This window comes from Dendrobates tinctorius, unplaced genomic scaffold, assembly GCF_039654945.1.
Source record: "Dendrobates tinctorius isolate UK_male_01 unplaced genomic scaffold, ASM3965494v1 ptg000022l, whole genome shotgun sequence".
Taxonomy (NCBI): Eukaryota; Metazoa; Chordata; class Amphibia; order Anura; family Dendrobatidae; genus Dendrobates; species Dendrobates tinctorius.
Genome location: NW_027361690.1, coordinates 121,286,967 through 121,301,275, shown reverse-complemented (window position 1 = coordinate 121,301,275; position 14,309 = coordinate 121,286,967).

Genomic DNA, 14,309 nt, shown 5'->3' with positions numbered 1-14,309 from the left:
GCATCTTTGACTTTTCTTTTACTTTTGACATATCCCCAAAATCCTTTATTATTGCTTTTGACATCTCTTGCAAGCCTCAATTCATTTTCAGCTTTAGATAATCTGATTTGTGCCCTGCAGGTTCTGCAGACATTATTATATTCTTCTTTAGATATGCCTCCCTCTTTCCATTTTATAAACATTTTTTTCTTCCTTTTTAGCATGTGCTTAAGTTCTGTGTTCATCCATCCTGGTTTCCTTAAATGCTTCCTATTCTTCCCTCTTTTTGGAATTGTTAACAACTGTGCTTTGAGAATTTCATTTTTAAAGATTTCCCATCCTTCCTGGACATTTTTGTCTTTAAGGATATCCAGCCATTGGATCCCTCCAATTCTCTTTCTGAATCCCTTAAAATCTGCCTTTCTGAAATCTAACCTTGACGTCTGAGTCTTCACAGGTCTTCCGCCTCTAGTTATCCAAAATTCTAAAATAGCATGGTCGCTACCTCCTAGGGTCCCAGCCACTTTTACCTCCTCAACCATTTCCTCCCTGTTTATAAGGATTAGATCCAAGGTAGCAGTTCCCCTTGTTTTCTCCCTTACCTTTTGGAAGATAAAGTTGTCAGCAAGAGAGGATAAGAATTTCCTTGACCTGTTAGTTTTGCCTGAGAGAGATTCCCAACAAATGTCTTCTCAGTTGGCTACAGGTTCTACGCTAGGGACGGGCTGCACCTCAATGGGGAGGGTGCAGCTGTGCTGCGGAGAAAATGGCTAGAAGGTTGGAGGAGTGTTTAAACTAGGGATGGGGGGAGGGTATTCCTTTTATAGGAGGGGAAGACAGTGCAGATAGAGACCGGGGCACAAATAATGAAATGGGGGTGGGGTTAGAACAGTTAATAATTTAAGAAAGAATAGAGGTACAGAGAGATACATAAAGTGCATGTATACTAATGCCAGAAGCCTCGCCAACAAGATGGAGGAATTGGAGTTAATGTTGGAACATAATTATGACATGGTGGGGATATCTGAGACATGGCTGGACGAGAGCCATGACTGGGCGGATAATTTACAGGGCTATAGTCTGTTCAGAAATGATCGACCAAATAAGCGAGGGGGAGGTGTGTGTTTATATGTAAAATCATCCTTAAAACCCATCCTTCGTGATAATATATATGAATCTAATGAAAATGTAGAGTCCCTGTGGGTAGAGATAAGGGGAGGGGGGAAAAATAATAAATTACTGATAGGGGTTTGTTATAAGTCTCCAAAAATAATGGAAGCAACAGAGAATATCCTCATAAAGCAAATAGATGAAGCGGCGACTCAAGGAGAAGTCATTATTATGGGGGACTTCAACTACCCTGAAATACATTGGGGAACCGAAACCTGCAGTTCCAGCAAAGGTAATGGGTTTTTGACAACTATGAGAGACAATTACCTTTCACAACTGGTTCAGGACCCAACAAGAGGGGGGGCACTGCTAGACCTAATATTAACCAACAGGCCAGACCGCATATCAAATGTAAGGGTTGAGGGTCACTTGGGTAATAGTGATCACAAATTAATAAGTTTACATGTATCCTTTAATAAGATGTGTAGTAGAGGGGTATCAAGGACACTAAACTTCAGGAAGGCAAATTTCCAACGGATGAGAGATGATCTTGGTGCAATTAACTGGGATGATATCCTGAGACATAAAAATACACAAAGAAAATGGGAGACGTTTATTAGCATCCTGAATAGGACCTGTGCACAATATATACCATATGGGAATAAACATGCGAGAAATAGGAGGAAACCACTATGGCTAAATAGAGCTGTAAGGGGCGCAATAAGAGATAAAAATAAAGCATTTAGAGAATTAAAGCAAGTAGGTAGTGATGAGGCATTAACTAAATATAGAAGATTAAATAAATTCTGTAAAAAGCAAATCAAAACAGCAAAGATTGAGACAGAGAGACTCATTGCCAGAGAAAGTAAAAATAATCCCAAAATATTCTTTAACTACATAAATAGTAAGAAACTAAAAAATGAGAGTGTTGGCCCCCTTAAAAATAGTCTGGGTGAAATGGTGGATGAGGATGAGGAAGAAGCCAATATGTTAAATGACTTTTTTCAACAGTATTTACACAAGAAAATCCCATAACGGATAACATGACCAGTGATAAAAATTCTCCATTAAATGTCACCTGCTTAACCCAGCAGGAAGTACGGCGAGGTCTAAAAATCACTAAAATTGACAAATCCCCGGGCCCGGATGGGATACACCCCCGAGTACTACAGGAATTAAGTACAGTCATAGATAGACCATTATTTTTAATCTTTAAAGATTCCATAATAACTGGATCTGTACCACAGGACTGGTGTATGGCAAATGTGATGCCAATATTCAAAAAGGGGACAAAAACTGAACTTGGAAATTATCGGCCAGAAAGTTTAACCTCAACTGTGGGTAAAATCCTGGAGGGTTTTCTAAGAGATACTATACTGGAGTATCTGAAGAAGAATAACCTCATGACCCAATATCAACATGGATTTACGAGGGACCGTTCCTGTCAGACTAATCTGATAAGCTTTTATGAAGAGGTAAGTTATGGACTGGACCAAGGGAATGCAGTGGACGTGGTGTACATGGACTTTTCAAAAGCTTTTGATACGGTGCCACACAAAAGGTTGATACATAAAATGAGAACAATGGGGATAGGGGAAAATATGTGTAAGTGGGTTAAGAGTTGGCTCAGGGATAGGAAACAAAGGGTGGTTATTAATGGAGCACACTCGCACTGGGTCACAGTTAGCAGTGGGGTACCACAGGGGTCAGTATTGGGACCGCTTCTTTTTAACATATTTATTAATGACCTTGTAGGGGGCATAGAGAGTAGAATTTCAATATTTGCAGTTGACACTAAACTCTGCAGGGTAATCAATACAGAGGACAATTTTATATTACAGGAGGATTTATGTAAACTAGAAGCTTGGGCTGATAAATGGCAAATGAGCTTTAATGGGGATAAATGTAAGGTCATGCACTTGGGTAGAACGAACAAGATGTATAATTAAGTGCTTAATTGTAAAACACTGGGTAAAACTGTCACTGAAAAAGACCTGGGTGTATGGGTGGACGACAAACTCACATTTAGTGGCCAGTGTCAGGCAGCTGCTGCAAAGGCAAATAAAATAAGGGGATGCATTAAAAGAGGCATAGATGCTCCTGAGGAGAGCATAATTTTACCTCTATATAAGTCACTAGTGCAACCACACTTAGAATACTGCATATAGTTGTGGTCTCCGGTGTATAAGAAGACATAGCTGGACTGGAGCGGGTGCAGAGAAGAGCGATCAAGGTTATTAGGGAACTGAGGGGTCTGCAATACGAAGACAGGTTATTACACTTGGGGTTATTTAGTTTGGAAAATCGAAGACTTAGGGGCGATCTTATTACAATGTATAAATATATGCAGGGACAGTACAAAGACCTTTCTAATGATCTTTTTACTCTTAGACCTGTGACGGGGACAAGGGGGCATCCTCTACCTCTGGAGGAAAGAAGGTTTAAGCATACTCACAGACGCGGATTCTTTACCGTAAGAGCAGTGAGACTATGGAACTCTCTGCCGTATGATGTTGTAATGAGTGATTCAGTACTAAAATTTAATAAGGGCCTGGATGCCTTTCTTGAAAAGTATAACATTACAGGTTACATACACTAGTTTCCTTGATATTGCGTTGATCCAGGGAGCTAGTCTGATTGCCGTATGTGGAGTCGGGAAGGAATTTTTTTCCCCAATGTGAAGCTTACTGTGTGCCACATGGGTTTTTTTTTGCCTTCCTCTGGATCAACATGTTAGGGCAAGTTAGGATAGGATATGGGTTGAACTAGAATGATTTAAAGTCTTCCTTCAACCTTAATAACTATGTCACTATGTTACAAGTGGGCCTTTGATTGTGTTATTATTAGTGTTGAGCATTCCGATACCGCAAGTATCGGGTATCGGCCGATACTTGCTGTATCGGAATTCCGATACCGACTTCCGATATTTTTTCAATATCGGAATTCGGCATCGGAATCGGAAGTTCAGTTGATTGACGGCCTGACGTCATCATGATGCGCGGTGTGTGCGCATCATGATGCGCCGTCATTTCGGGCCTTCCGGGGGTCTCTGCCGGCCTGCCGGGGGGCTGTGCCGGCCTGCCGGGGGGCTGTACCGGCCTGCCGGGGGGCTGTGCCGGCCTGCCGGTGGTCTGTGCACCCTGTGGGGGTCTGTACCGGCCTGCCGGGGGGCTGTGCCGGCCTGCCGGGGGGCTGTGCTGATGTCCGGGGGTCTGTGCAAGCATCGTCCGATGGGACTACAAGTCCCATCGGGCGATGCCTGCTACCATGACAGTGATTGACACATTAGCCAATGATGGGACAGTAGTAGTCCCATCATCCGGCTAATGTGTTAAATGTTAAAAAAAAAAAAAAAATACTACATACATACTACATGCATGCTACATACATACTACATGCTACATACATACTACATATATACTACATACATGCTACATACATACTACATGCTACATACATACTACATGCATGCTACATACATACTACATATATACTACATACATACTACATACATGCTACATACATACTGCATGCTACATACATACTACATACATACTACATACATACTACATGCATGCTACATACATACTACATGCTACATACATACCACATACATACTACATGCATGCTACATATATACTACATGCACGCTACATACATACTACATATATACTACAGACATACTACATGCATGCTACATGCATGCTACATACATACTACATGCTACATACATACCACATACATACTACATACATGCTACATATATACTACATGCATGCTACATACATACTACATATATACTACATGCATGCTACATACATACCACATATATACTACATACATACAATACATTCATACAATACATACATAGACATACAGTACATATAACATAGAGTAACATACTTACCAATACTTGTCACATTGTTCCCCGAAGCCATTGTCTTTCCGGAATAAATATTAACATAACAAACCACAAAAATACTCACCCACGATCCGAAGCAGTCCACGAGTGTGTCCCACGACGATCTTGGGTAGAGAACGGCAGCATCAGATGATGCTGCCGTTCTCTACGGGCTGCAGGAATCCAATGACGGAAGGTAGGTATCCTGGGAATTTCCCACACAGCAATGGCATAAAGTGAGACTAGGGACTTTTTTTTTTTTTAAGTGGCAGAGGAATACAGTGCGGAAGGATACCTACCTTCCGTCATTGGATTCCTGCAGCCAGTAGAGAACGGCAGCAACAGCTGATGCTGCAGTTCTCTACCCAAGATCGTCGTGGGACACACTCGTGGACTGCTTCGGATCGTGGGTGAGTATTTTTGTGGTTTGTTATGTTAATATTTATTCCGGAAAGACAATGGCTTCGGGGAACAATGTGACAAGTATTGGTAAGTATGTTACTCTATGTTATATGTACTGTATGTCTATGTATGTATTGTATGAATGTATTGTATGTATGTAGTATATATGTGGTATGTATGTAGCATGCATGTAGTATATATGTAGTATGTAGCATGTAGTATATATGTGTTATGTATGATGCATGTAGTATGTATGTAGTATATATGTAGTATGTATGTAGCATGCAGTATGTATGTAGCATGCATGTAGTATATATGTAGTATGTATGTTGCATGTAGTATGAATGTAGCATGTATGTAGTATGTAGTATGAATGTAGCATGTATGTAGTATGCATGTTGTATGTATGTAGCATGTAATTTTTTTTTTTTTTTTTTTTACATTTAACACATTAGCCGGATGATGGGACTACTACTGTCCCATCATTGGCTAATGTGTCAATCACTGTCATGGTAGCAGGCATCGCCCGATGGGACTTGTAGTCCCATCGGACGATGCCTGCACAGACCCCCGGAGCCTGCACAGCCCCCCGGCAGGCCGGCACAGCCCCCCGGCAGGCCGGCACAGCCCCCCGGAGCCTGCACAGCCCCCCGGCAGGCCGGCACAGCCCCCCGGCAGGCCGGCACAGCCCCCCGGAGCCTGCACAGACCACCGGCAGGCCGGCACAGACCACCGGAGCCTGCACAGACCCCCTGGCAGGCCGGCACAGCCCCCCGAAAGGCCCGTACAGACCCCAGAGAGGCTGTACAAGGGCAGGAAAGGGTTTTTCTTATTCCGATACCGGAAGTCCCATAGACTTGAATGGGACTTCCGGTATCGGAATCGGCGATACCGATACTTTTTTTAAAGATCGGCCGATACCATCCGATACGATACTTTGAAGTATCGGACGGTATCGCTCAACTCTAGTTATTATGCATACCCCAAAAAATAGTTTTCCAAATTTTACTAAAAAATTTACTCAAGATCATGTTGCAAAAATGTGTACACTTTAATGAACGTCTTAGGAGCAAAGCGGAAGTTTCTACTACAAAATTGTAATTAACAAGAATTCAAACACAGGTAAGTCCGGGCAGACATATCATTGATGCAACTGTGGCGCCCCTGAGGGTTCAGTCGCCACAGAGGTACTGCACCTCCTCCTGAGGTGTGGTACCCCACCATCCAGGTAAGGTGGAGACGCCTGACCACACTCCAGCACCTGCACCCCACACCACAAAGTAGTGTAGCAAAGCACCTTCGGCAGCTCCCTGCTTGGAGTGTAGCATAGCACCCCTTGGTAGCTCTCTGCTTGGAACACGAAACGTGCTGGGAGGTGGGTGGAGTTTAGTTTGCACAAAAGAGCGGGAAGAGTTGAGTGAGTCAGTCAGTCTTTCATTCAGTCAATGAGTGAGGATGTAGAAGGACAGAGTGTGAGAAAGAGAAGATCCCCGGGAGAGGGATGGAAGAAGGAAGTGCTGCAGCAGGCCACAGTGATCTGGGTCTGCTGGCACAGGAAAGAGACAGAGAAAGGAAGCTTGATTTTCCATTGGAAAGAAGGATTAGCATGGAACGTGAGGAGAATAAGAGAACAAGGACCAGGGTTAGAGGAGAACCCTTTTCAAGTTCTAAGCGCAAGACCGGGGTCCGGTCCCCGAGGTTGTAAGGATACTAATGGTCCTGCAGCAGACACCGGAGGAATAGAAGTAGTGACCACTTTATTCCCACACAAGACTTGGGGGCACAACAGCAACATATTAGTGAGCCGGGACTTAGTAGCAAGGAGTCCCCGAAGCAGGCTACAGCTGTCTGCCGTACAAATAGAGTTCATAGGAACATCTGACAGGAGGAACTCCAGTGTAACTCAGTACTGTGAGTACTTCACTAAAGGCGCTATAAGAGGAGACGTTCAGAAAAGGCACATATGTTGGCGGACTGTTGGAAAGGAGTACTTCATCTTGCCTGGAAGTTGGCTGAGCTCCGACCCGGAGGACACGGCACGGATGCGGGCACCTGTACCTGCAACAGACTGTGAGTAAAGCTTTGGAACTACATGCCCTGGTGTCCTCCACTTATTCCTGCGCCAAACTGCCCAGCACTGCCACATCCCTTGCGCCAGACACTACACCATCTAAGTGTCACTTCACCTACACTGCCCTGGGACTACAGCCCTGCCTGTGGAGGGCTATAACATCAATGCTGCACCACACCATCTGTCCCAGAGGATCTGTCTGCAGCGTCGGCTTACATCTCTATTGCCGAACACCACAGGTGGCGTCACGAATCACTTGTAAACTTTCACCACCATAAGCACACTGAAACCACCCCCTTTGTAATGGAGCCCCAGTGCCACGGACTGGGTCACTGCTGCCGTGACAACTCCCGTTGAGAAGATCAACCGGCCCTGTACCGAGTACCCCATGGCCCTGGGGAATGAGGGCGCTCCACAATCTGTGCAGCTGCACAGGGGCCCAACAGATAAGGAGACCCATTTATACCTCCAAACCAGGTATAATTTTGCATTTCTAGCTCTTGGGCTACAAAGAGCCCATATATTGTTCTTACACAGGGGCCCTTTTCTGTCTGTGTTTGCTAGTGAGCAAGTCTAATTATTCATTAAACAGGAAGACAGATATAAGAAAGGGGATGAGTCAAACTAGTTGGGCAGAGTGATTTATGTGCTCCAAAGAGTGTGTTGGGCTTTTCCCCTCTTGCTACTTGCCTTTGGAGTAATCAGGTGCACTAACAAGATGGCCAAGAAGGCCGTGGATGAAATTTGTAGTGGGACGGGCTATCTACTAATACATTATATTTAGATTTACTTAGAAAACTTCTGCATTTGGTAACTTTTCTGTATATTCAAGGACCATCCTTCTTGAGGCACACCTTTTTTTTTAAATGATCAGTTTAGGTCATAGGATCATTAAGAGTTTGGGAAAATCATGTGAACCTTGATATCTGTCAGTGTATGATACCAAGAAGGCTTAGAAATAGGGATGAGAAAACCCGAACTGTAAAGTCCTACACCACCAAATTCAGCACATGTGCCGGGAAAGAGCTGTGCGACAAACTGGCAAAAACCAGAGATGCTACAAGATTTCTCTCATTATTATTATTATTTATTATTATAGCGCCATTTATTCCATGGCGCTTTACATGTGAGGAGGGGTATACATAATACATACAAGTACAGTAGTCTTAAACAATACAAGTCATGACTGGTACAGGAAGAGAGAGGACCCTGCCCGCGAGGGCTCACAATCTACAATGGGATGGGTGAGGATACAGTAGGCGAGGGTAGAGCTGGTCGTGCAGCGGTTGGGTGGATCGGTGGTTACTGCAAGTTGTAGGCTTGTCGGAAGAGATAGGTCTTCAAGTTCTTTTTGAAGGTTTCCATGGTAGGCGAGAGTCTGATATGTTGTGGTAGAGAGTTCCAGAGTAGAGGGGATGTGCAGGAGAAATCTTGTATGCGATTGTGAGAAGAGGAGATAAGAGGGGAGTACAGAAGGAGATCATGTGAGGATCGGAGGTTTCGTGCAGGTAAGTACCAGAAGACTAGGTCACAGACGTACGGAGGACTCAGGTTGTGGATGACTTTGTATGTCATGGTTAGGGTTTTGAACTGGAGTCTTTGGGTAATGGGGAGCCAGTGCAGGGATTGACAGAGGGGAGAGGCTGGGGAATAGCGGGGGGACAGGTGGATTAGTCGGGCAGCAGAGTTAAGAATAGATTGGAGGGGTGCGAGAGTGTTAGAGGGGAGACCACAGAGCAGGAGGTTGCAGTAGTCAAGGCGGGAGATGATGAGGGCATGGACTAGTGTGGCGCCCCTGAGGCTTCAGTCGCCACACAGGTACTGCACCTCCTCCTGAGGTGTGGTGCTCCACCATCCAGGTAAGGTGGGAACTCCTAACCATACACCAACACCTGCACCCATCAGTAGTGTAGCAAAGCCACATTGCGGCTCCTTGCTTAGAGAGTAGCAGAGCACCTTTGGTGGTTCCCTGCTTGGAAACACGAAACGTGCTGGGAGGTGGGTGGAGTTTAGAATACATAAAGAGCGGGAAGGTTAAGAATTTTAGTCAGTCAGTTAGTCAGTCGGAGAGAGTCACTCAGAGAGGAGTGAGGAAAGGAGATCCCTAAGATAGGGATGGAGGAAGGAGTGCTGCAGCTGCCTCAGTGATCTGAGCCAGCTGGCACGGAAAAGGAAAGAAGGAGAAAGACATTGAACTGAAGCCTGAGCTTCCATAAGAAGGAAAGACAAGTACGGAACATAGGAGTAAAAGGGAACACAGAGAGGCCGTGGGTTAGAGGAAGAACCCTGCCTAGAAGTTCTAAGCGCAAGGCCAGGGCCCGATCCCTGAGGTTGTATGGACACTAATGGTTCTGCAGCAGACACCGGTGGAGTAGTGGTCTGTAAATGCACTACTCCCATCTAAGACTTGGGGCACAACAGCAACTTGGATAGTGAGCCGGGACTCAGGAGTAAGGAGTCCCCGAAGTAGGCTACAGCTGTCTGCCGTACAAGTAGAGTTCTTGGGAACATCTGTCAGGAGGCACTCCAGTGTAACTCAGTACTAAGAGTACTTAAAGGCGCTATAGAGGAGACGTTCAGAAAGGTACATGTTGGCGGAGTGTTGGAAGGGAGCATCCTGTCTTGCCTGGATGTTGACTGAGCCCAGGACCCGGAGGACACAGCACGGAGGCAGGCAACTGTGTGAACTGCAGACTGTGAGTAAAGCTTTGGAACTACATGCCCTGGTGTCCTCCACTTAATCCCACACCACTACACCCTGCACTACTACATCTGGGCACCAACCTCTACACCGCCTGTGCCTCTCCTCCATTGCTACATCTACACAGCCCTGGGACTACAGCTCCACCTGTGGGGAGCTTCGCCATCTTGGCTGCAACCCACCACCAGTCCCAGAGGATCTGCATGCAGTGTCGGCCTAACACCTCACTTGTCACGAACTATTCATAAACTTTATTTCATTGTTCATTCATCCCCCTTTTGCCATGGACCCCCAGGGCCACGGACCGGGTCACAGCTTCCGTGACAACTCCCATTGATATCAACGGGCCCGGTACCGAGTACCCCGCTGGGCCCTGGTGGGGCACTCCACTAGGGTTTTTGCAGATTCTTGGTTGAGGAATGTACGGATCCGTGAAATATTTTTGAGTTGAAGTCGGCAGGAAGCGGAAAGGGCTTGGATATGTGGTTTAAAAGAGAGATCAGTGTCAAGGATAACCCCGAGGCAGCGAGCTTGTGGGACTGGAGAGAGTGGGCAGCCGTTTACTTTAATGGATAGGTCTGTTGGGGGGGTCACGTGAGATGGGCGAAAAATGATTAATTCGGTTTTGTCCATATTAAGTTTTAGAAATCTAGCGGAGAAGAAGGATGAAATAGCAGACAGACATTGAGGGATTCTGTTTAGTAGGGAGGTGATATCTGGTCCAGAGATGTAGATCTGTGTATCACACACCAACAGGCCAGGCTTAAGGTTCAATAGCATCAACCACTCATTGGTCTATTGTTTTATCCAGTCCACAATTCCTGCGCCGTGTGGGATTTTTCACCCAAACAGCTGAGTTTCAGAACAGCCTGCTGTGGTTTTCCCCTGGCTGAGCTGAAGGTTGGTGATACAGATGTTACACTGAACAAATGAGGTGGTGGTGGAGGAAGCAGAGTAAGAGGAGGCAACATGGACAGAGAAACATCAAAAAAATATACAGCAATTGTCATGTCCGCCATGTCTGTTTTGTCTTAAGAACTCCTGGAGTGATGTGCATGCGCATATCTTGTCTGCTATCCTGCTTGTTCCCCAGAGCAGTGTGCACACTCACCTCATGTTTGCTGAGCTGCAAGATGCCTGCGTTTCTGCTTTGCCTTCTGTGATCTTCTCGTCATGTCTGAAACCTTGATCATGTGACGTTTCCTAGGATCCTGCACTGTCTGGTTCTGCAATCATCTCGTCATGTCTGGAACTCTGATCATGTGTCCTTCCTAGGATCCTGCACTGTCTGGTTCGCTGATCATCTCGTCATGTCTGAAACCCTGATCATGTGACTGCGCTCTGTGATCCTGGAGCATCTGAACTAGTAAGTTCTCCCCTGGTCCTGACCCGGAAGAGGAGCTGCTGTGCCCTATATCAGACCTCCCTTTCCTTTGCTCAGGGCCTGAGTATTGTGTTGTGTCCCTGCATGGCTGCTTGGTCTGTGGGGCGCTCCCTCTATTCTGTGCCCTTGCACTTGCTCTGTCGTGCGTCTCTGCACACGCGCTGTGCTCGTACTCCGTCTCTTGTCCCGTGCCTTGTCTTATGTTTGTCCATTGTGCCATGTTCGTCCTTGTCCTGCTTGGACTTGTAGTCCTTCTGTTATTCTCTGCCTTGCCTGTTTTCGCTATGCCTTGTTTCGTACCTTGCCTTGCTCTGCCTTGTTCCTCCCTATGGTCTCAGTCTTTGCTTGCTCTACCTCGCTCTCTCCTATGGTGCTCTGTAGTGCTCCCTGGCACACGCACCATTCCTCCTTTCTTTCCTTTCGTGCTCTTTTCCATGTCTAGTCCCAAGGCTCTGCCTTGGCCCAGCTCTGGGCTTTGGTCTACGCTCCGCTGCTAGACTCTTTCCTATTATGCTCTCTTGCATGTTTCTAGGCTAGTCCCAAGGTTCTCCCTTGGCCCGGCTCTGGGCTTCGGCCTACGCTCCGCTGCTAGCTCTGTTCTTGCTCTGACCTGATTCCGTGTTTCTGCCTATGCTTCCGTCCCTGGTTCTGTACACTGCCTAAGCTCTGTCTTGTTTCTCATCTTGTCTTCCCTTGCTCTGTTTCTTCGTGTGCCCTTTGCATGCGCCTGGCCTTCCTAGCCTTCTGTTTGTGCCTCAGCCGTGCCCGCCCTAGCCATGCCCGCCTGCTTGTGCCTCAGCCGTGCTCGTCGATCAGTGACAGCTGTGTTGCCTGCCATGCCTCAGCCGGGTTCGCTGGAGTCTTGCCCATCTGTCAGTGCCGAAGCCCGATCAGCTAGCCAGTGCCCCAGCCGTGCCTTCTGTGCTCCCTTGCACTTCACGCTGTTTCCGCACTGTGCTCTGCGTGCTCTCTAAAGCACGCACAGGCCATCGCCTGCCCATGGCATACCTCCCCGTGCTTCTGTAAAAGTACACGCAGGCTTTGCCATGTTCCCTGTCATGCCCTCTTGCACGCACAGGCCCTAACCCTGTCCTGGAACCCTGACCCTGACGTGTCTCTCTGCACATGCAGAACTCTGCCTCGCCTGACCCTGGCGTGCCCCTTTGCACGCGCAGGACTCTGTCTAGTATCTTGTGACTTGGCATGTCTCTACACACGCACTCTGTCTTACCTTGTGCTTTGGTGTGTCTCCAAGCACACACCCTGCCTTGAACCCTGGCGTGGCTCCAAGCACGCACCCTGCCTTGAACCCTGGCATGCCCCTTGGCATGCGCAGGCCTCCGTCCTGGGAACCTGATCCTGGCGTGTCTCCAAGCACGCACCCTGCCTTGAACCCTGGTGTGTCTCCAAGCACGCACCCTGCCTTGAACCCTGGCGTGTCTCCAAGCACGCACCCTGCCTTGAACCCTGACGTGGCTCCAAGCACGCACCCTGCCTTGAACCTTGGCTTGCCTGCCGGATTCCCGAAACCTGCCGACCATTGCCAGAGGTCCGGAACCAGATGACTGCGGCCTGATGTCCGGAGCTGATGTCCGCAGCCTGATGCCTGGACCCTGTCGGTCGTTGCCAGTAGTCCGGAGTCCGATGCCATCGCACCCCGTCTTGGATCCTGGCATGTCCTAGCATGCATCCCTTCTAGGAACTCTTGTGTGATCCCTATCACGTATCCTATCCTGGACCCTGGTATGTTTTCGTGCACGTGTTATGCTTGGAACATTTGGCGTGCCCTTGCACGCATCCTGCCGTGTTTCACTGTTTGTGCCCTGCACCTGATTCCCTGTTATGCCTTGCACCTGAATAAAGTGTGAATCCACGTTTGAGGAAGAAACTGTGTGACTTCACTTTATGTTTGGTATCCTGTCCATCCTGTTGTCAGACACTCAATAGTGTCTCCTTGAGCCGGCCGTCTGGTCCAGCTGCCGTGGTGGCTCACCCCCTTGGCCTTGCCCCTGACACTCCCTGTACAGGGGGTGGGTTCTCACTAGGTCAGCTCGCCCTAGGTGGGTGGGTGCCACGGCCCATAGGGTCCACTCTAAAAAGGAAAATGACTCAGCGTAAGCTGACGTTCGTCACAGCAATCCTAATTGGACACCAGGAAGAGGCCGAGACCGTAGCAGAAAAGAGAGCAGAAGGAGGCTCAGATCTTTCCAGTTTTTCTATGTGTGTACTCCATTGAAGCTCATGCTTTGCATTCAGATACATCGTTATGCAGGTGGTGCTCAAGACATTCATGCCTCACTTCAGTCTCTGATGGCAGAGCATGCAAACTACCCATGTCTGATCAGGTAGCTCCTTTGAACTGGCTTTGGTGTGCTCAGCTTGTCAGCGTGATGATCGACTGGGGTTTGGATGGCCTTGACTGCATGTGGGGTCTAGGACCTCATAGTCCACCATCGCAACATTGCATCTTTGCACCTCTCCAATCTGTCCTTAACTCTGCTGCTCGACTAATCCACCTCTCCCCATGCTACTCCTCTGCTTGTCCCCTCTGCAAATCCCTTTATTGGGATTCCATTTCCACAACATAACCAATTCAAGTCATTAACACTAACCTACAAAGCCATCCATAATCTTTCTCCCCAATAAATCTTTGAACTAATTTCTTAATATCTCCCCCCCACATAATCTGCGGTCCTCCCAAAACCTCCTTCTCTCTTCCACAATTGTATGGTTCTCATCTAATCGCCTGCAAGACTTCTCC